At 43.2% G+C, this 21,366-nt stretch overlaps 1 protein-coding gene across 14 annotated transcripts in view; it reads right to left on the reverse strand.

Moving 5' to 3' along the window:
- LOC117463550 (receptor-type tyrosine-protein phosphatase delta-like) overlaps positions 1–21,366 on the reverse strand; it is a 405,065-nt gene that overhangs the window by 173,175 nt on the left and 210,524 nt on the right. For all 14 annotated transcript variants that reach the window (XM_071206543.1, XM_071206542.1, XM_071206541.1 and 11 more), the window contains exon 8: positions 5,010–5,057. The gene's annotated coding sequence lies outside the window, so the exon portion shown is untranslated. The remainder of the gene's footprint in view (positions 1–5,009; positions 5,058–21,366) is intronic.

A 21,366-nucleotide genomic window follows, 5' to 3' on the forward strand; every position in this document is an offset into this window, starting at 1 on the left:
AAACGCTGAGGGTTTACGCATGCAGACAAGCTGACATTGTTTGAGAGATCTAATTCAGACTCTCATATTTCATACACTGCAACATATGGGGGATTACAGTGTCTCCAGCCAGAGGCAGTTTGATAATCGGTTGTCATTTTCCGAGTTGTGCGCCCTTCCCAGCTTTGGCGGTTTCTAAAGGTCTTTGGTTCAATCAAATGTTTGTGAGATTAGTTGGCTACACTCCTTTCAAGAACTATTTCCATGTGGGTTGGGTTTTAATGTTTGCCTTTAGGCTCTCAGGGTAAAATACCCTGAACAAATGCTTGGAGACTGATACATCTGGACCCTGGCAGTTATTTTGAGAAAATGTAACCATGGTTTGCTGGCTTTTCATGGTCAGCAACAAATAATACACAGTGTAAAGTCAAACCAGATGTAAACTGCAATAGTTTGTCACAAACTAAGGACAGAGGGTGTTGTTTTTCTCATACTGATATTCTGAACAATCTGTGCTATTTGATTATATGTACAGCACTTTGGCTCGACCACAAATCGTTTATAAATGTGCTATATAAATAAAACTTGATTTGATTTGACAAACATCCAAAGGATCTGAACTGAAGCTGTGCAGTCAATTAGAAACCTGTCGACAGTCTGGCTGTATATAGCAGTACGTTGATTCACAGTTATAATATAACCTTCTCATTACCATTATTGTAATTGTTTATTTAGCAGGGACAATGCACAGTAATGAACACTTAAAACATTAAAAATGTGTCAAGCGTAACAGTGCCAGATTTAGCTTTGAGCTAATGTCCATCCGCAGTCCCTCACATAAAACATTTAAGAAGATTACATTTTACAAACATAGCAACAAAAAAAATACATGATATGCAAAAAGTGCAAAAGAGCAAGAGCAGCATACACAAGTATGTATAACATGAAGAAGAAGATTGAAGATTCAACTTATTGTCATTACGTAGTACAGGTACTATGTAACGAAACGGTTTCTCTGCATTTGATCCATCCTAGTGTTAGGAGCAGTGGGCTGCCATATGTACGGTGCCCGGGGATTATATATGGTAATACAATATAGCAGCAACGACATATAAAGTGCAAGAGAAGATACAAGAGCTACATAAAGTGCAAGAGGACTTACCCCTTAAAAACAAATGACTGAGGCTGGGTTGGATGTCAATAGTTGTGTACATTCTAAGACGGGCCTGAATGTGTCATGTCATGTCGATACATTTCTCTTAAAACTTTTAATATGAGCCTCTTGTTGAAACTAGAAATGCTCAGGATTTATATTCATTGAATTATGAAATATTGTAAAAAATAGTGTTACAATGTATCCAGTATATATTGAGCTAGTTGGTGCAAACCAAAGTGATGAAAGCAAAAACATTGCCATCTATAGATTTGTGCAACTCGCATGGCTTCTGAATATGTTTTAGGACTTTGTTTTGGAACTGTATTTGTTTCACAATGGAGGATGTTGTTAGTAGTCCAGCCTCTTTACAAATGAACGCATCGTAAACTACATTCCCAGAGCTCTGCAGAAAGCACAAAGTAAGCACAGTGTTCGCAGGCCACCAATCAATGCTTTGGACCAAGAGCAATGAGCTTTTCAGTCTCTGACTGAGAGACAGCATCAATACAAAGCGCTCACCCTAAACAAGTCGGAAAACACCTTGAGTTCCAGCACTATGTGCCATCGATTTCTGTTCAGCTCGACGCGGATTCTGCAGCATTTAGACGTTTAATTCTCTTTCAAGCAAAGTCATTACACAGCCGGGCATTTAATTAAGCAATCACAGCAGGGCAATCTGAATGATTCAGAGTTTAAACGAGGGCCAAGTTGGCATTATTGTGCCTTTTACAGCTCCTAATAAAGCTTATTCTAAAATGTGAGATGAAGGGAACAATACAATGACTTAGCATTGCTCCACATTAACAGCACAGAGAAAAGTCAACGTTTTTGTTTCACACTCAATACATCCACATCGTTACACTCTTAATTTAGTGTGTTAAAGGATTTTTTGAGATGGAAGGAACCAGGTATTCACGGCTGACCTGTTTCCTCCATGAAAGGAAGCTCATTGGAGGCACAGATGTGTGTGAGGATGTTCTCACCTCTCCACGCCTCTGTGAGCAGCAGACACTCTATTATGTCTGGATGTGGCCTCTGTGGGCTGCGTTTGCCTTTCCTTAAATGAACTGAACTGACATTGACATTCAAAAGATGTTCACAGATGGTCAGTCAGCACTGCTTGTTGTGCATTCCATAATGAAAAACTGCTGTTTTAATTTGTGTAAATCATTCCAGTCATCAAGTATTTTCCTAAACTTGTTAATTGCCTCGCCATGCTGTATCAGCACTGCTTATCTACAAATAATTACCCAGAAAAATAGGAGAACAATATTTTTCATTTCATGATTCATTCATTAAACAATGCTATCAAAATAAAACTCCTGCAGCCGACAGAAAATAGACAATTAAATTCATGTCCCATTGAAGCAGTGTGGACACACAGGGTGAATTAGTTTGTGCTCTAAAATGACAAATTGCTTAAACATTTAAGTCTGTGGTAGACACAGATTTAAATTTGTGGTAGGTTTGCATTCAATCCCAATGCTGTGTGTTCTGTGTGATCCTGTTCTCTGTGTGTGGGTAGGTGTGCAGGTGGTGCAGCACCTGCAGCTGCACCTGTTTGTGTCGCAGCATGTTGCTCTCTTAGAGACATTTGTTACCAGTTATGTTAGTGTGTTTTCTCCAACTGCTCAACACATCAATCGTTGGCCCGCACAGATTTATTTTTACAAAAACTATAAATATATATATACATATTTCTATGCAGATTTTAAAGGAATACTTCAATACTTTGGCAACCATGCTTGTTTGTTAGTTTGATAGTTGATTGATTAATACAACTATGTTCATTCATTCATATCAGAATGGTAAATATGTAGCTTCAGTTAGCAGCCTGTTGGTTTAGCATGACATATTAAGGATGAATTACACAGTCAGAAGGTAAAGAAAACAAAAGCCACTGAAACAGTTTTCAACTGGTTATAGTTTGTATGCTAAGCTAACCTGCTGCTGACTACAGGTTACTGTATTCGACTTTTGGCTATTTAAAGGACCAACATTCTCTCACACTGTTCTGGCAAATTTTTTTTATTATTCAAGTAAATTATTCATTTTCCTCAAACTTGAACTTTGACATTCTAAAGTCTAACCGCAGATGTTAATCAAAATCAAGACTTAATCCAGGCCTGATAAGATGCTCTATTTAACAGGCTCGTTTTAGCGGGGGGCTTGATCAGGTGGAATGAAGAGGAACTGATTGCTTGTGGTGATTGTGCTGATTACATTTTAAATGTAAAACTTTCCTCCTAGTACACGGTCCTGAGCACTATTGCAGACAATGACATAGCAGGCTGGGTAAATGCCAAGGTGCCTGCAATCTTATAGAGTAGGAGGAAATACTTCAAGCTTTACTTTAGTTCATAGAAAGTTACAAAACCCTGGCTGTGTGGATTTTTGAAATTGAAAATCAAACCAAGATCTACTCATATTAATAGATGTATTTGGTTAAAGATACAAAATGATACTGAGTTATCTACACCAGTTCCAAAAAGCTGAAAATGAGCAGCATCAATCATAAACTTGCTTTTCAATTTAATAAACAATCATGCTCTGTAGGACGCACAGTTCAGCTGACTCTCTCTTTTTCTGACTGTGAGCAGAACCCACAATGACCGAGATCCATGTTGCAATTCCCCCCCTAGTCAAAACATTATGGATGCTTGTGCTACAGCTGTCATATAAATGACATTTGAAAATATACGATGAAATGCATTTGCATGAAATACGGCACAGCGTAAGGCATTAGCATATTTAGAGGGGGGTCTATGCCCTCTGTTGGAGATGACAGATCATGTCACGAACAAACACACACATGAGCTGCCAACAGCAGTTTGAAAATCTAAAAAAAGGAAATACTAATGTGTGTAGAGCAGGATTCCCCCGTGTTTACAGAAACATAATACAGGTCTAGCAGGCATTCAGTCCAATCACTGTGTGTAAGCTTGGATAACCTTGTGCACGATCACAAGAGGACTGAGACTAATCTGCACTGTGAAACCTTTTTCACTCTGACTTACACATCATTTTACCAAATCAAGTTTTCAAAACGTTTGCATCCCAGTGGGTTTAATATCAGGGCAGGGATATCAATTTCCAATCTGGAAAATCTCTCTTGATCTTTTTTAACATCATTTTGCATCTTTTCCAATTTCTCAAAAGATGTGTGTGTTGGTGTGTGTGTGTATGTTGACACTACATATTAAACTGCTAATGGCAAACTTGACATATTTTGCTGCATTTTTGCGAAGTTAAATGTGAGCAGAAATAATGACATGTCAATCCCCTCAGCATATGGTAACGGAAACATCACATTTCAGCCGGGCAACAAGTGTGTGATGTTCATACTTTGTGCGATTGCTTGTATCTGCTTATGTGCTTGTTTCATGTGAGACAATTGCACAATAAAAGTGCACATAAAGTGTATTGGCGCTCAGTATTAAAGGTCCACAGTGTGTGAACTAGTTGACTAAGCAAATGTACTGTACACACATAACAGCAGCGGAAAATCTGTTATTAGTTTTAACAAGGGTAATATAACAAAACATTTCATTTGTTAAATAGGCAACTGTGCATATTTCCGAGGGTTGTTTGCCAATGAAACACTGCGTCAGTAAAGATGTCGAGGGATGTTAATGTGTTGCAGGTCTGACTTTTGTTGTGTCTATTTACTGTAAGGCATGTGACATGTCCTACAGCACATACACAACAGTTTACATTGAACATTGAAAGCATTTTCACATTTCTCACACCCATCTTACCTTACCTGTCCTGAACACCTCCATCAATATCCACATGAGTCATAATATTGATTATAAACTTCACGGCTCTAGAGATAAACCACACAGAGAAGAGTGAAATCTTTAGGGAGGCCTACCTTGAGGTCGAAGGTGTGAAAGTCATGGAACATCCTCTCTCCTGAGACCTGTGACAGATGAAGGGAGGGGGGGAGGACGTCAGTCATGATTAGGCCATGGTGCAATTACAGAGCAGCTCCTCTGACAGTGATTGATCAATGAGGAACTCCCTTAATGAAGACAAGGACTCAGGGGCTCCCAGCAGCAAATTGGTAAAAGCAAGTAGTAGGAAAAGTGTCCCAGATTGCTAACGCGCTAAGAGGATCATCCCGTCTGCCGCGGCACTTTGTAAAGGTGCATGTCTGAAGGAATACAGAAGTCAAACTTAAGTTATACCAAGACTGTCAAAAGATTGACTTTTTCCATCATGGACCCATTTGTATATTCCTTAAACTGTGTCTACAGAAAATGGCAAGAACATCCATTCCCTAACGTTTATTAATCATATTTGAAATGTTAGATTTTTCAATGCAGAAAAAGGAGGCAATGGAGGCAAACATAAAACCCTTCACAAATGTAAACTTTGCTCATCGGTCCTGTGAAAGGTTTCCTTAGGAGTTTTTGACCGTTAGCAGCACTAAGTAAATTGTTCTTGATAATTACAAAAATGTATTTGATATATCCTGGGATTTATATCTGTTTTTAACCCAATAACAATGATCTGTTCGTTCAATTGTGTGTAAAATACAACCACCTTGTTGAAAAAAGCCTCCATTCAAATTGCTGCGATCTGATTTGCATTATGTTTGCCCTGTAAAGCCAGACATTAGCAATTAGTGGAGCAATCTTTAGAAAAGTGTGTCCCCAGTCTTTCAGTGTGGTGATGTTGTACGCAGTCATTTCGACAAAGATGGGTTTTAGTAATGCTTTTGCTTCTTCTGATAGAGATGGCCTCACTCCCAAATGCTGCAAATCAATCCTCTGTGGCACTGTGGCAACTATGTAGCACAAAACAGGCTGAACTGAAGGACCACTTAAACATGCCTGCCTCAGTTGGACAGCTTCATTGTTACAACACCAGGGTAACAGGAAATCAGGCCCTCCGGGCAAAAGCTTCATACGGCACTGTGTTGAAATTCCGTTTTTGATTTTGCCCTGTGATAAACCCTGCAGAAATCTGTGCTGCCGTGGTTTCTGACCCACCATACGGAGGGACACATTTGCTTTCTGTTCTATTCACACCATGAGCGCGGGTGAAGAGGTGCCAGCCAAAAACAGCCGCCCCTCCGAGGCAAGCATATGACTCCTGCTTCAACTTCTTTACTTCTGAAAACTCCACACACACACTTCCCTACTCACGATGCATGTGCACACATAGATGAAGGCACTGACGTTCAAAGGTTGCATAGAAACAAATATTTCTGTAGAGAAAGAAAGTTTTTACAAAAGATTGACTGCATGACTCATCTCACATCAGGACTGAAGGGTGTGTATACTGGGAACATGTTTAGCTGGAGTCACTAATTAATAATCAGCACCCACTTGGCCACATGCTGCGTGTTAATAAGTGCAGGTGCATTTCACAAAATCGTTCAGTCCATTACAGTTTGTAGGAAACACTTTTCAACTGTTCATCAAATCAGTCATCAAATGACCACCGCAGCGCAAAGCCTCACACAGATTGTGAAAATAATCCTGTAAAACAACAAATTGCCCTTTATGTATTTAGCTGATTGATTTAGAAATTGATTGCCGGTTGATGCAAGTTCCGAATACGAATGAGGCGTTGTGATATAAAGTCATTTCTCTGATCTTTCTGGAGGCGCAGGGTGCTGTATTTGAGCGACTCCAGTTCACAGTGCAGCTGTAACTCTGTACTGTACCCGCTGAGACTCGCTCAAACATGATGGCCTTCACCTGCTATCTCTCTTCCTGCCCTGAACATCAAGATTACACAGCTCAAAGTAATGAAAGTGGGAAAGTCAAACACCCGGGAGCGTGCCGTGCCTCAGTGCTATTTCTCCATACCATCTCTCTTTTAAACAAAGTGTGCTCATCTTTCTCTCAGCGCATGCCTCCTCTCCCTCCCTGCACACCTGTATTAGTTTTAATAGACTTCTATTCATTTCACCTGACACTGTTTCTCCCGAGAGCTTAGCAGCTGGATCCTCATTTCACTGACTGGTGTTGCTCTTTGGTTCCCATGGAAACCAAGTCCAGTCACCTAATGGTGCCGAGAACAGCTCGCTGCTGTAAGTGTATTAAAAGGGGTTTGACAATAGATTCTGCTACATGGGCAGTCTTTGTTTATTACTGAGTTGCCAAGCAATACAAATAATTGCGTAATTGCAACTAATCAGTATAGCCTATAAGCGCTTTGATATGCTGCGATTCAATGAGGCTGCCATTCAGATCAAGTGATTGGTGTCGACCTGTGACATTTTTGCAATATAGAAAAGTTCATAATTCCTTTGCTTTAGACTAAACGCATGGTTTGTCCTGGACATGCTGTACGCCAAAATTGATGGAGATAACTGAGGGCAGTTATTTGTTTAGTAACACTTAGCATCAAGGTCAGATTTAGTATACATCTAGGATAACCCAATCTGCTGAGGATAGTTTGCTTTTGTAACTTGTATGCACAGACACACTCATTTCTCATTTTCTCTTTTGCTTAGCCACAAAAGTTTCTAAACAATAAGCAACCTTCTTGGAATAATCATTTAAAAAATGCTGGAAATGTTTAGCATTTCTCTGCATGTGTGTTGTAAGTTCAAGGTGTAGTGATAGAGATCTTCAGACAGAATACATTCAAGTCCTGTGCTTTGACAGTGACACAATAGCCAAATCATATCGTGTTGATCCTCTCCTTTATGAACAAAAATTGCAGTAATTTGCATTTTAAGTATGAGTTCTTATTGCGTTTGTTATCAACCTAATAATGTGGTGTATTTAGCTTTTACAACTGGGAAATGACCTTTCTCCTCTTACTTTACCCTCTCCCTTTGTCTTGCTATCTATCTCCCTATAACTCTAAGTGACGGAGTACGGGGTGAATTTAATGATTTGATGCTAACAGTGAAATGGGTCCTTGGGAGAACAGCTGAAAAAAAGCAACCATTTGGCCGGCGGAGCTGCTTGCCTCAGCACTTACAGGCACACGTTTAAATGTTCGGATTTCACCCGGAATGGCCCACAGGAGGGACGCCTGAAGGGGGTTTGTGTGTGTGTGTGGGGGCTTGATGCTGAGGTCCTGGGGAACTGCATAGTCATTCATCACATTAATGAGTCATGTCACTTTATTTATCAACAAAAGAAAGACTTTTTTTTCCTTGGACGGTCCACACTATCATGATGCTGCATTCTGTTAATGTTAGCTGCAGTTAAGCGAAAGAGGAAAGTAAAAGTTGGTCCGCCGATTGCAGCTTGGTGGAATTCTCACGCCAAAGGTTCACATTTGGCTGTATTGTGGTGGATGCAGGCATGGTATCAGCTCCAGTTATTAGCAGTTGGGCAAGCTTGGCCAGAGGCAGAACATCCATCACACCTGCAGCATTAATCTGTGGCTGCAGCTGAGCCAGATTCAGGTCATGGTTGGGCCAGGCCATTTTGGAAAAGTCTGTAATGTAAAAGTCTTGGGATTTTGTTTGGCTTCTAAACAAAACCCTGCAGCTGTATTAGTTGTTTTGTTGCTATCACAGTGATGTTTTCACTATTCCATTCAGGTCAGGTCAAACACAAAGTTATATCCAACAGTTCTTCAACCTCAGTCCCACCTCCTGCTCATATCAAGTTGATGTACCATAATCACTACTATCCCCCCACACTTGTGCTTCATGATAGCTCTGATACAGACAGGGAGATTCAAATAGAAGTGTGAGGAAACTGTATTTATCTTTGCCTTGGAAATTCAAAACAGCGATATTACCGTATCAGGGGTGAGCGGATTTAAAATACGATTGGCTGATACATTTCAGGACAGGGTGAAATAGATGAATCTCAGGTTATTTACCCTTTTTAATTGGAAATGTCTGTCACAGGGCAGCAAGCCGAGTCCTCTCCCAAACCATTATCAGTCTGCCTCGATCATTTGCAGGTATTGTATACAGAGTGATGTGGTGCGTGTCAATGGCAGATATTTAATTTTTTCTGTTGGATTTTCATAGGCTTGAAAATACAAACGCTGAGGAGTTCAAATGCTTGCAGAAGGTCAGCTTGTTAATCACATCACTACACGTACTGTTGCACAGATTCGCGAAAATGACATAAAGATTAATCGACTTTAAGCTAAACTCTTGAATTTGAGAACTCCCGTCGTTTTTGGTTTGATTTATACGTCACCAGTGGAGCTTCAGATTTGCTTTTGCGACTGGCTAACCAGCAAAAATCTCTTAACAGGGGTCGGAGCTTTGTTTCCAAAAGACTTAACGATGTTTCTTTTAGCGAGCCCTTGGGTTTTTACTCATAATTGCTCCCCAGCGTCCTGTCGGTAGTTTCTACCTGCTCTGAGCTCTCGTTCCGGGTCGTCCTTCCTCACTGCCTGTCTGAGTGACACTGCAGCGTCAGGGTGAGCTCTGCTGAAGGATATCTCTGGATCCAAAAGGAGGACACCACTGGGACATTGTAACAGTGGGGAACTACTGGAGCTCAAAACTGTCAGTGCCCAGCGAGTAGTTCATGTACCATTGAGTATGTGTTCAAACAGCCACTAAAATGAGATCCAAATGCATATCCAGGAAAAATGACAAACATTATACTATTTACAAGAACTATTGACACGACATTCTTGGACTACACTTCATTCTCAACCAACAAACATGTCAAATATCTCATCTCTTATTCATACAGCATTATGAGTCTTGACAGTCTGACAGTCTGCTAAATACAAATATTAACTCAGCAGCCAAGTTTATCGAGTCTGCATTGACATAGCAAACAAGGGAGCTGACAAAACACTATTTTAAGCTCTGGTATTACAACCAATACAGTACTTCTACCCATGCAAACATGGATCTCCTTAGGCTGCTCATTGGCTGCCTATCCACAGTGTTTCTCAGCAGCACATACAGGCCCATTTGCACCATCTGCCAGTGTAGGTGACGAGGGCAAGTCATGTGCCAAGGGGCTATAGGAGGATATGTCCAACTGCCACTATCTCTTCTGCTTTGCTCTCTATGGAAGTTTCAGTCTCTTGTGATGGAAGACAGTGATAGTGCATGCTTACATACAGTCACAGCAGGAGTACCACTTGTGAGCTAATGTTTTGAGCTGTTGTGTTGACAACACAGTGTGTGGGAAAGGTCTGCTCTACTTAGAGTGACTGCATCTTACTGCTAGTTTTTCCAGGAGACAGTGTTTAGCTACCCTAGAGGTAAGGAGGAAATATGTCATGAAGTGTTCCACATATATATATATTGCCCTTTCAGGATGAATCCTAATGACTCCCTTGTCTTTTTCTCTTAAACCACAACAAATATTGACAATCATATTTGTTGGTATACAATATTGGTAAACGGCACGTTTTCCAGACGATGAATCCTGATTATCCTCTTAAGTTTTCCTCGAGTGTCGCCTTGACATTCAAATGTATTTTGTTATGTCTCGAACGTTGTTAACTAGATTGTCTTGAGCTCTGCTGCACACATTCATGTTGCTCATCATCTTCAGATCTAAATTAAATGTCCAATACTTATTTTATGAGCGAATCATTGCGATGCAGGCATTTAGCTATGCCTGACTGTTATTGTCAAAGGTGAGAGGAAGATGAACTTGCAGATATACAAACAGACTGTTGTAGACAAACATTGGTGTGCCAGCCCTCTGTGTAAACTGCTGATGAAACAAGTGATTCCACTGTGATGGTCATTTGAACATAGACATTCTTAGACAAGGATATCTCAATAGGGTTGAATCTGTCCATGCACATCTCCCGGAGGACTTCCCCCTTCCAGAAACTTCCTAACAAAGTTGGTGAACGTTGGAGCAATGTGTCATGCTTCTGACGGTTTGATTGTTTCTGTGTTTTCACATGCAGAGTAGCAGAGACAAAAAGAGAGCTTCATTTGTTGCTCAAGGTCCTTTTAGATACTCCACATCCCAGATCTCCCTGCACAATTAATTTTATCTTTGGGGTATTATCAAGAGGGAGCCTGGCAAAGCAGCATGACAGCAAAACGGCCCAGAACCCTGAGGCCCAGGGTGGGAATTAATCTGTTTGACAAGATCTCTCACAAACGATTTGTCTGGCTTTCCTTCAGTTGAATGTTGCCACTACCCTGTGTTTCTGAGGGGCTGAAGAAGAAGCATGATTCAAGCGTAAAGCAGACTGAATCGACTCAGAAGTTGAAGTGAGCAGTGACGGGGTGTTTTCATGTGTTGGAAACAAGGAAAACACGCAGCCTTGACAGGTGTGAGGTCAACTTGAGTGAGCGTTTTTACTTGCTGCCATATTTATACATTACTATTACGGTCAGCTGACATTACTTTCTCCTCAAAGCAAATTGTAGATCCCAAAGATAGTTAGCCTTGATCTTCTCACGCTTTCGGAACTATTAAAATCATCCAGACGTTTGATGCATTATCTGGGATGCAGAAAATTAATCAAAGTAATGATTGGATAATTATCTCAAGTGCAATTAATTAAACATGCCAATGAACTCATCTTGAACAGCTGTCCTAGCTTCACCACTTAATCACTTGTGAGAATTACCAAACACAAATGGAGGACGCCGAGTGCATGCAATAATCTCTGCAAAGTGCATTGTTTACAAACAGTAATTAATATCACACCGTGTATTAGCGGGCTAAGTGACTGCAGTTCACTTCTGTAATTGTACCACAGAGAGTTGGGTTGGCTCCCGCCTCAGACACCTCTTCTCAAGACAGGAGACAGATTATAAAACCAAATCCTCCACACAGATTTACTGTGGTGATTCTGATTCTAGTATGTTGTGGGTACCTTATTGCCCAAAACATCATCATCATCTATGAGTTAACCTACCGCAAGTTCCGGACACCATTAACCTGATAGTTCATGCTCAACCAAATCCCACATACTGTAAAATTGATTTATTTTACGGTTCTGCCTGAGAATGTGAAATAGTTCCCACTATATCGGTTGGCACAGACCTGCCTAAAAGTGTAAGTGGGCTCTCGTAGTGTCTTTCGATGGGATAGTTGTCACCACGCCAATATGGGACTCTGTGCCTTTCTGCGATGAGGTAATGTCGGCAGCACGTGTACGGCTTTCATGGTCTGTAGAGCCTGACAGTCACAGCGGGCTGAATGAAATGCTCCTGACATGTGAGGGACCTATCAGGAGTCAAGATTGACAACGAGACTGGACAAGAACCACAACTTTCTAGATGTCCGGACCGTTATGAGTTATGGTTTACAGATTATAATAATACTTCAGATCTGTGGCTTATTTCAGCACAAAGGACTACTGTATTGTGACACACACCCACATTATTATAATACCAGTAATTACATGCACTTATTATAGCTTACATAAAAGGGTGCTATTGTCCCAAGAATATAAAACCATTGAAGGATTCTGAATATGAAAAAAGGGTCATTAGCATATTCATTATGGTTTTAATATCTTTCACAGTACTGTACATTCAGTGAGAACACTACCATCACAACAGCAGTGAGATACTACAGTAATTAAAATAAGCTTAGTGCACACTGTGTGCCTCACTGCTTCGTTCCCTTCTGAACCTTAACATTCACATGTATGACAACTCAGAAAATGAAGGCAAGGTGAGAGATAATAAAACACAGCGGTAGTGGTTTGTGACACAAAGGTTACAGTTTAATCAGCATATAGTTGTGTATTCTCTCTGTTTATATAGTGTCCCCGAATTACAAAGGACAAAATCACTACACAGCGTGGCGTACAAAATCATCTATATGTAATGGCTAATATTGCAACACTTAAATCATACTTAATCACACTTAAGTGCATTCAAAGATATTTGTATTAGAAATGAAAGTTGTTTTTATTCCATCATGACATTTATTATAATGTTCTCTTGCAAAAGCGTTTTGATTGAAGAATAAACATTTGAGGAGACTGGACACTAGACATCAATCTGCATTTCAAGCCACAGTTCCTTGATGTCACCAACTTTATCAATTGTATGGAAAAGCAATTATCTCGAATTATGTTGGAATCAGTGCAAAAGAAAACGTGCAATAAAGGGATGAGATTGGGCCTTAATCATGTTTGTGTTGTTGCAGCAAATTGCAAAAGCCGTTTACGTCCTTATCTTCTTTGTTGCTTATTTTTCTGTCAGTTTTTGCATTTGTTTATTTATGTTATGCTAGTATAATACTCTAGCAGATTTTAACTGGGCTAAAAATGTAGTTTAAAGTACACTTTCATTTAGCTGCTTGTCACAAGTAAAACATCCAGTCACTTTGATCATTTTAGTGTTTGTCCTAGCAGAGTGCTTTGTTGCAATCGATTTCCATCCAGTATAATTGGAGTCATGCCTGGTTTGGCTAAATAAGCCATTACACCACAAGATACTCTGGCAAAGTAAAAGGGCAGTGCTGACACTCTGCTAAAGAAAATACTGAGCAATTCAACTGACTAAAACAGGTTACAGGGCATTATGCTGTACAAAGCTTTTAAAGAGGCCATACTATGCCAATGTGTAGGTTCATATTAGTATTGTGTGCCTCTACTGTGACGTGGGGGCAGGGGAGGACTGTGTGGGAGTGAAACTCTCTCTGGAGGGAACTTTTTTGCAGACCATTTACTTGCACAGAAATATATACAACAAGCAGGACATCGAAAAAACAACAAAAAGAATGATAGGGACTTTTTAAAACATGTTGTAGTCGTATCAATTGGAAATAATAACACTGAGCCAAGATATGTTGGTTGTATATTTACGCATTGTCTTGATTGTCATTTCATGTGTGCTTTATATAAAATGTGCACCATGTTATTTGTTCCTATTGACCTTATTGTGTTCCCTGCTCTAGCTTTTGTAGATGAGCATGTACATTTAACGCGCAGATCATGAAAGGCAATACCCTTTGCTGTTACCAAATTATGCAGAATATAATTTCTCGCTTTTTACTTGTATTTTTCTATTAATTTAATTATGAACAATCACTTCAGCTCTGATCATTCTGTAAAACATGGATTTGCTGACAGCTGTCTAGAGGAGCTTCATGTATTTTTGTTAACAGAAAAGTACAAGGTTGAAAGGTTAATATCTGGCAGTGACTACAATCTCTCTGCTATTGTAGCAGTGCCCCCCCCTTCCACAATAGTGCGAGTGCACACACACACACACACACACACACACACACACACACACACACACACACACACACACACACACACACACACACACACACACACACACACACACACACACACACACACACACACACACACACACACACACACACACACACACACACACACACACACTCTCCCTTTAGTATACATGTTGCAGACGAGCCATCCATCCATCCAAAGCAGCAGAGCATGAAATTAGGTTAAGACGTAAGGCTGTGAATGACACAGGTGCGGATACAAATGAGAACATCTGAATGAAGAAGTACAGATCCAAGACGGCTGATACTGGAGTCGTTATAGGCATTCTGAATTATATTTCAGTGCTTCCTCCTTCATTTTATTTAGCCCTCTTTCCCTGTTGTGTATTACTGGTCAGGACAGTGCATTAGCATACACGCTGGGAAGCTGTGCGTAAGGATATTACGAGCTCTGTCATATTTCAAATCTCATTTCCCGTAGAAAACTTTAAAGGCGCTGAAGCTTGTCTGCCCTCCTTTGCTCCCTTGTATATTCAGAACATTCCCTTTCTTTCTCTTTCCTTTGTTGAACACATTCACATATTCAATTCTACAGTCTTGTTCTTTTTAATAATCTCCCTCCATGTATGGCTGAGATTTAACACATGTCAAGCACAATGGCAATAAGTGTATCTTAATATTAATGCACTAACCGTGTCTCCTTATCTACTTTAGTAGTGGCATCTTCTAAATTAGAGATTAAATGATGTTATTTGCCTTATACACGGCATATTTTAACTTAACTATATTCCAATTAGGATTGTTTGAGTAAGTTAAGTCAAATGTAGGATTTTTCAATATGCCAATATTAAAAAACGCTATTCAATGAATCACCTGCTGTAAAAATGAGCACACATGAAATTTCAAATGTAGTGAATGTTTTCATACCTCAGAAGAGAGTTCAGAACATTTTAAAGATTAATCATATGAAGTGCCTTGAAAATTAAGTTCTCATTTGTTTAATACTTTGCTTCAGTGTGGTTGAAAATATGTGCAGGGATTACAGAAGTATACTGCCATTGTTTTGCACAATGTTTTTTCAATGTCCCATCCATGAGGGGTAGCAGCAAGTAGAGTTGACATAAAATAAGAGTGGTGCATTAAGAAATAAGTCAGGACCAATTTATGATTACATAAATGCAAGTCAATAAAGGTGGGTTTTTGGCGGTGATTTAAAGTGGTAGTAGTATTTTGGAAAGCCTACACTCAAAGAGCATTTATGGCAAACACCCAATACATCTAGACTTTGATGCAGCCGGCCATCAAACTGTTTATTCTGTGTATACTGGAGAAGTGAAGCTCTTCTCTTGTTGTCCAATCTTTTTTATTTGCACTCATATAATACAAGAAAAAGCATCCAACACAACTAACAGTAACGTTCTGTTAAACCATCACATGTATCATCATGGTGCTGTAGAAGGGACAAAAGCTTTTGAAAGCAACCACATCCAGAGCTGGTAATGTGAGAGCACAGTATTGACTATTGCTTTTACTATAATAGGTATTGACCTGTGCATCAGCGAGGATCTGCTGATGTCTGCAGTCCTTCAAATCCTACCGAGTTTAGACATGAAAAGTTTCTACTCTAATCACCGTAGGTCTGCATTGATACTAAAGACTGCTGAGCACTTGAAAGGGAATGAAATATGTGCAATGGTGAATGTGATATCAGCTGAATCTGATCGTGATTGATCGGTCATTCGGGGCCATGTGGGGTGCATGAAACAGAGAGTCAAGAATGAATTTGCCGACTAATGATCCTTTCTGTTTTTGAATTATGTTTAACCTGGGTATTCAAGATAGCATGACAGCAAGGATGAAGGGGTGGCGCTGTGAGGGGAATTGAAATGCCAGTCAAGTAATACAAAGCCTACAGCAGCAGTTTAACTATTTACACATACACTCTATGTTCATATGCAATATAAACAAGGAAATATACTTCTATTCAGAATCTTAAGTAGCAAATTAGCTAATTTAATGTGTTAACAGTGCTTGCCTGCACGCACACACATATATATATATATATATATATTAATGCTGTCAAAATGATCTTGTTAACGGCGGTAATTTTTTTATTTTATTAATTGCATTAAAATATTTAACGCATTTAACGCATGTGCAGAATGGCCCGCCCCATACATCCCACCAGTGGCAGCGCCAGGGTATGGCTGGGTAGGCTACACCCATACCAAGAAATGGCTTAGCCCCACCATGAAAAATGATGTTAAAGTAAGCAAAATAAAGTCCGCCAACTCGCGCCGAGAATTGCACAGACAGCAGTTAGTAAGATTGATTTCAGTCGCCACTTGTCTGGAAATACCGAAGACCAGAAACGGTTTTGAAAACTTTTGTCACGTAGTGATCATCTTCTCAATAGAACATCTTTGATAATGTCTTCTGGCCAATCAAAATCAAGATAACGGCGTGGTCTTGTTGCAGGAAGTCCCGACGGAGAATACTTTTGCTGTAGTGTAGGCTGCAGTCGGATAGTTTAAAAATCAGCTCCTAAGTTCTAACCCTATCGTCTATTCCTTGACCTCTGAGTGAAACGTCACGGGGTTAAGGGATAGTGGATAGGAGAATCCAAAAGGACTTAGGAGAAGAGACTGCGGTACTTTAGAGAATCGAATGCACTTTCACTATCCGACGTGTTTATGATGTGCCAGCGGACGTCCTGAATGTGCGTCTGCTGCTGTGGGGAAACCATGGAAACTATAGGTTACTTACGTAACCCCAGGTCTCAGAGTAACATGTAGTGAGATGTCTCACTATGGGATGCGCCTCATCGCGGAGCAAACAGAAGCATCAATCTCATTACGCCAATCCTGATTGGCTGGTGATCTTGACGTCAACGTCAGGGGAAATCACCCCCTATAAGTAGCCTGCGCCACGACGCATGCGTCATTCAAAATAAGCACCTCTTCTCGCTTCACCATAGCAAGGAGGGCCGTCTGGTGAGACATCTCACTTCATGTTACTCTGAGAACTGGGGTTACGTAAGTAACCTATAGTTCTCATTCATAACACTCCGTTCGATGTCTCACTATGGGATATTGTAGCTCCCGTATTGTCAGACGAGCTTATCTCGAAGATCACCGATCAACCAGAATTTAACAGGTGGAGTCCCGACTCAACAAGGTGCCCAGCACTGCTCGGGCCACGGTTGGAGCGGAGACGTCCAGCCTGTAAAAGCGGACAAAAGTGAGCGGCGAAGATCAGCTTGCCGCTGCACAGATATCCTGGATGGAAACACCCTTGAACAAAGCCCAGGATGTAGCCAGGCCCCGAGTCGAGTGAGCCCGCAGACCCGAAAGTGCTTGCAGATTCTGACTCGTATAGGCCAAAGCAATCGCCTCCACGATCCAGTGGGATAGTCGTTGCTTAGTAACAGGCTTACCCTTGTGAGGTTTAGCCCAGGACACGAAGAGTTGGTCATTAAGACGAAGCTCTTTTGATCTGTCCATATATGTGTGTAAAGCCCGGACTGGACACAACAGATCCTGCTGCTGCTCCCCGGAGGAAACCAGCTGCGGAGGAAATGCCTCAATGTCAATTGGGGTACACGAACCAACCACCTTTGGTGTAAAGGCAGGGTTGGGTTTCAACAACACTCTCGTTTGTCCTGGGGTGAACTGAGTGCATGAGGGATGTACCGACAGTGCATGGATATCACTGACTCGTTTAGCGGATGCCAGGGCCAGTAACAGCACTGTCTTGAGTGACAGATGTTTCATGTCAGCTCCCTCCAGGGGTTCAAATGGGGTCATTTTGAGCCCATGTAAAACCACTGCCAGGTCCCATAAGGGCACCAGCGACCTGGAGACAGGGAGGAGCCTGCGTGCTCCCTTCATAAAACGGCAAACCAAAGGATGTTGGCTAGCCGTCTTACCCTCAAAGCCCACATGGCATGCAGCAATAGCAGCCAGGTACACCTTGATCGTGGAGAAAGCTCTGTGTTTATCGATCAAGTCCTGTAGGAATGATAAAATCACCCCGACAGGACATTGAAAAGAGATGTGTCCTTCTTGAAGGCACCACTCCTCAAACACCCTCCACTTACAGTCATAGAGAGACCTGGTGGAGGAAGCTCTCACACTCTGAATAGTGTTTATCACCTTCTGAGGGAGTCCCACTGTATTCAGATTGTACCACTCACGGGTCAGGCCCATAGTGCCCCGCGCTCTGGGCGTGGGTGAAGGATCGCCCTCCCCGCCTGAGACAATCTGTCCCTGCGTGGTGGGGGCTGCCACGGCTGCCCGCACAACAGCTGATAAATCCCCGCCAGCCCGTATATTGCGGGCTAGGGTGGAATCATCAGAGTAAGTGTGTGGCATTGCTCCTTCACTCTGGCCGGAGTTAAGGGGAACAGAACCAGGGGTGGGAACGTGTACAGAGGACCCGGAGGTCAATCGTGTACGAGTGCGTCCCCGCCTAACGGTGCGTTTAAATCGTGCATTAAAGAGAACAGCTGTCATTGAGCATTTTCTCCCCTTGCGAACAGACTTAACGTGGCTCCGCCGTAACGCACCCACAGCGGACTCTTGATCCTTGGATGAGGAGTCCAGTCTGCATAGAGTGGTGCACCTCTGGACAGTAATTCTGTCCCGAGGTGCATCGCTCCCGGTACCTGTATCGTTCTCAGAGAGAGGAGACGTCTGCCGCTCCAAGGGATCAGTTTGTGTGCCAGTGTGTGTGACTGGAGACAACGCAACCTCCCCTGGCGGTTCATACACGATATCGTGTTGTCTGTCCTCACAAGGACATGGTGTCCTCTGAGAGAAGGCAGGAAGCGTTTTTGGGTGGGGAACACCGCTAAAAGCTCCGGGTAATTTACACGTGCCCGCTGGAAGTCTCTGTTCTAGAGACCTCTCACCGGGCGACCTTCGTAAGTCCCCTGTCAGCCCGTCTGACCTGCGTCCGTGGTGACCACCTTCCGTGAAAGGACTGCACCCGTAGGCGCGTCACGTACTAGAAAAGTCGGGTGTAGTGCCACTACGCATTTCATAATCACCAATACTCTCCGTAAGCCGTGACGTTCGGGGTTTTGTTTTATGATGAGGCCCATGTTGAGTGGGTGCTTTACGAGGACATTTTCCTCCGTAATCTGACTCCGCTCGGTGGGCTTTATAGATAAAACCCTTCTTTCTAGGAGAGAGAGAACCTCTCTCTCCAGAATGTGGGTTGACTCTCTCTGGGTTTGTGAAAACAGATACATTATAACTGTTTTGAGAAGCCCAGGCAGACATCGTGAGTATCCCCTGCTGTATGCTCCTTAGAGCCAGCTGGGATGTCACTCTTATGGCTCCGACCGGCACTGCGCATGTGCGTGACGGAGGTGCCTTTTCAGCTCCAGCCGGTACTGCGCATGTGTGTGCCGGTGGTGCCCTCACGGCTCCAGTCGGCACTGCGCCTGCCGGTGGTGCCCTTAAAGCCCCGGCCGGCACTGCGCATGTGTGTGGCGGTGGCTTCACGGACCCGTCAATAATCCGTCCTTTGAGATGCCGTAGCTGCTCTTGAAAGGGGAAGGATTGACGGGCCGTTCTTTGCAGCTCTAGCCGGCACTGCGTACGCACGTGGCGGTAGTGCCCTTAAAGCCCCAACCGGCACCTTCACAGACCCGTTTATTATCCGCCTTTTGAGAGAGGCCGTAGCTGCTCTCAGAAGGGGATTTATGGTTAACGGACTGTTTATTGTCTTTCTTTTCAGTTTTTTTGAGCTGCGCCCTTGGCCAGAGCCTGGATGCGTCAGCGGAAAATGGTTTATTCAGACAATAACGATGTGACATGTGTTTTGTGCGGACTTGAGGATGGCGTTGAGGCATCTCTCGAGGCGGCGGGGACACATTTAGAGCCGGGGAAGAAACTTCCAGCTCCGTCACGGAGGGGAGAAGGAGGGGCTGTCACGCCGCTCGCTTCTTCTTCCTCGCCTGCTGGCCGAAATTCTGGGTCGGCTGTGCCTGGGCTACAGCCGGAGCCGGAGATTTTCTAGACCAACTCGCCCTCGTCTCCTGCCTGGGCTGGGGACTCGGGGCGGGCTGCGCCCTCTGCTGTCCTGGTACTTTGAACCCAGCAGAGCGCGGTGCAGCGTGGGCGAAGGGCCGCCGTTGCAAAGGCCACGGCTGGACCCTTCGAGGGAGTCAAAGGTGGAGAGCCTTCTTTTTCGACTCGCACTTCCTCTGCATGGAAGCGAGAGCGGAGCCGAAAATCCCCTCGGGAACGATGGGCATGTCAAGCACATCTTCCTTTTCCCGGTCTGGGAGGTTGGTGAGGTTGAGCCATCTAGCTCTTTCCTGCACCACCATGATCCCCATTACCTTGCCCGTGGCCTGGACGGCGCAGCGTTGGACACGGAGACAAATGTCTGTGACCGCGGCTATCTCGTCCAGAGTGGCCGGTCCAGAATTGCTCGACATATCCTCACAGAGCTCCGCTTGGTATGCGGTTAGCAGCGAGGAAACGTTCAGAGCCCTGGCGGACAATGCTGCGGCTCTGTAGGCCCGTTCCGTCATGGTAGACTGGAATCCAGCGGTTCCATAGGTGGTATGTGGAGCAGGCCAAGCCTCTCCATACCGTCACAGTCAAGGGAGTGGGCACCCTGGATTGGGGCCTTGTTGCTAAAGGGCCGGTCTCTCCACGAGACCGACACCTCATCCAACATCTCCGGGAAGACCGGGAGGAGTTGCCTCTTTGCCCTCGTTGTTTGGGAAAAAAGTTTTCCCTCGTAACGGGACCTGGAGGTCTCCTTGGCCACTTCGGGCCATGGGATGTCTAGTTTGGCCGCAGCGCGCTGACACACGGCTTGTAAGTCCATACTGAGACAGGGCGAAGCTGGTGTGCTGTCGCCCGGGGGAGCAGCCATGGCTCCCGGCTTTGCAGCCTGAGTCGATGACATGAAGATGTCGTCTTCCTGCTCATCCGAGTCAGACAGGAGGAACTCAGAGGTGTACTCTTCGTCCTCCATGCAGTCTAACTCCAGGACATCTTCCGCGGGTGAAACCGTGGTGAGGTCCAGTCGGGAGCCCCAGCTTGGTATAGCGTGGGGCCCCGTTCCCGCGTTTCTTGCCGCCACCGGATCTCGGCCTGATATGGCGCGGGATTC

The sequence above is a fragment of the Pseudochaenichthys georgianus genome, chromosome 18 (assembly GCF_902827115.2).
Source record: "Pseudochaenichthys georgianus chromosome 18, fPseGeo1.2, whole genome shotgun sequence".
NCBI lineage: Eukaryota > Metazoa > Chordata > Actinopteri > Perciformes > Channichthyidae > Pseudochaenichthys > Pseudochaenichthys georgianus.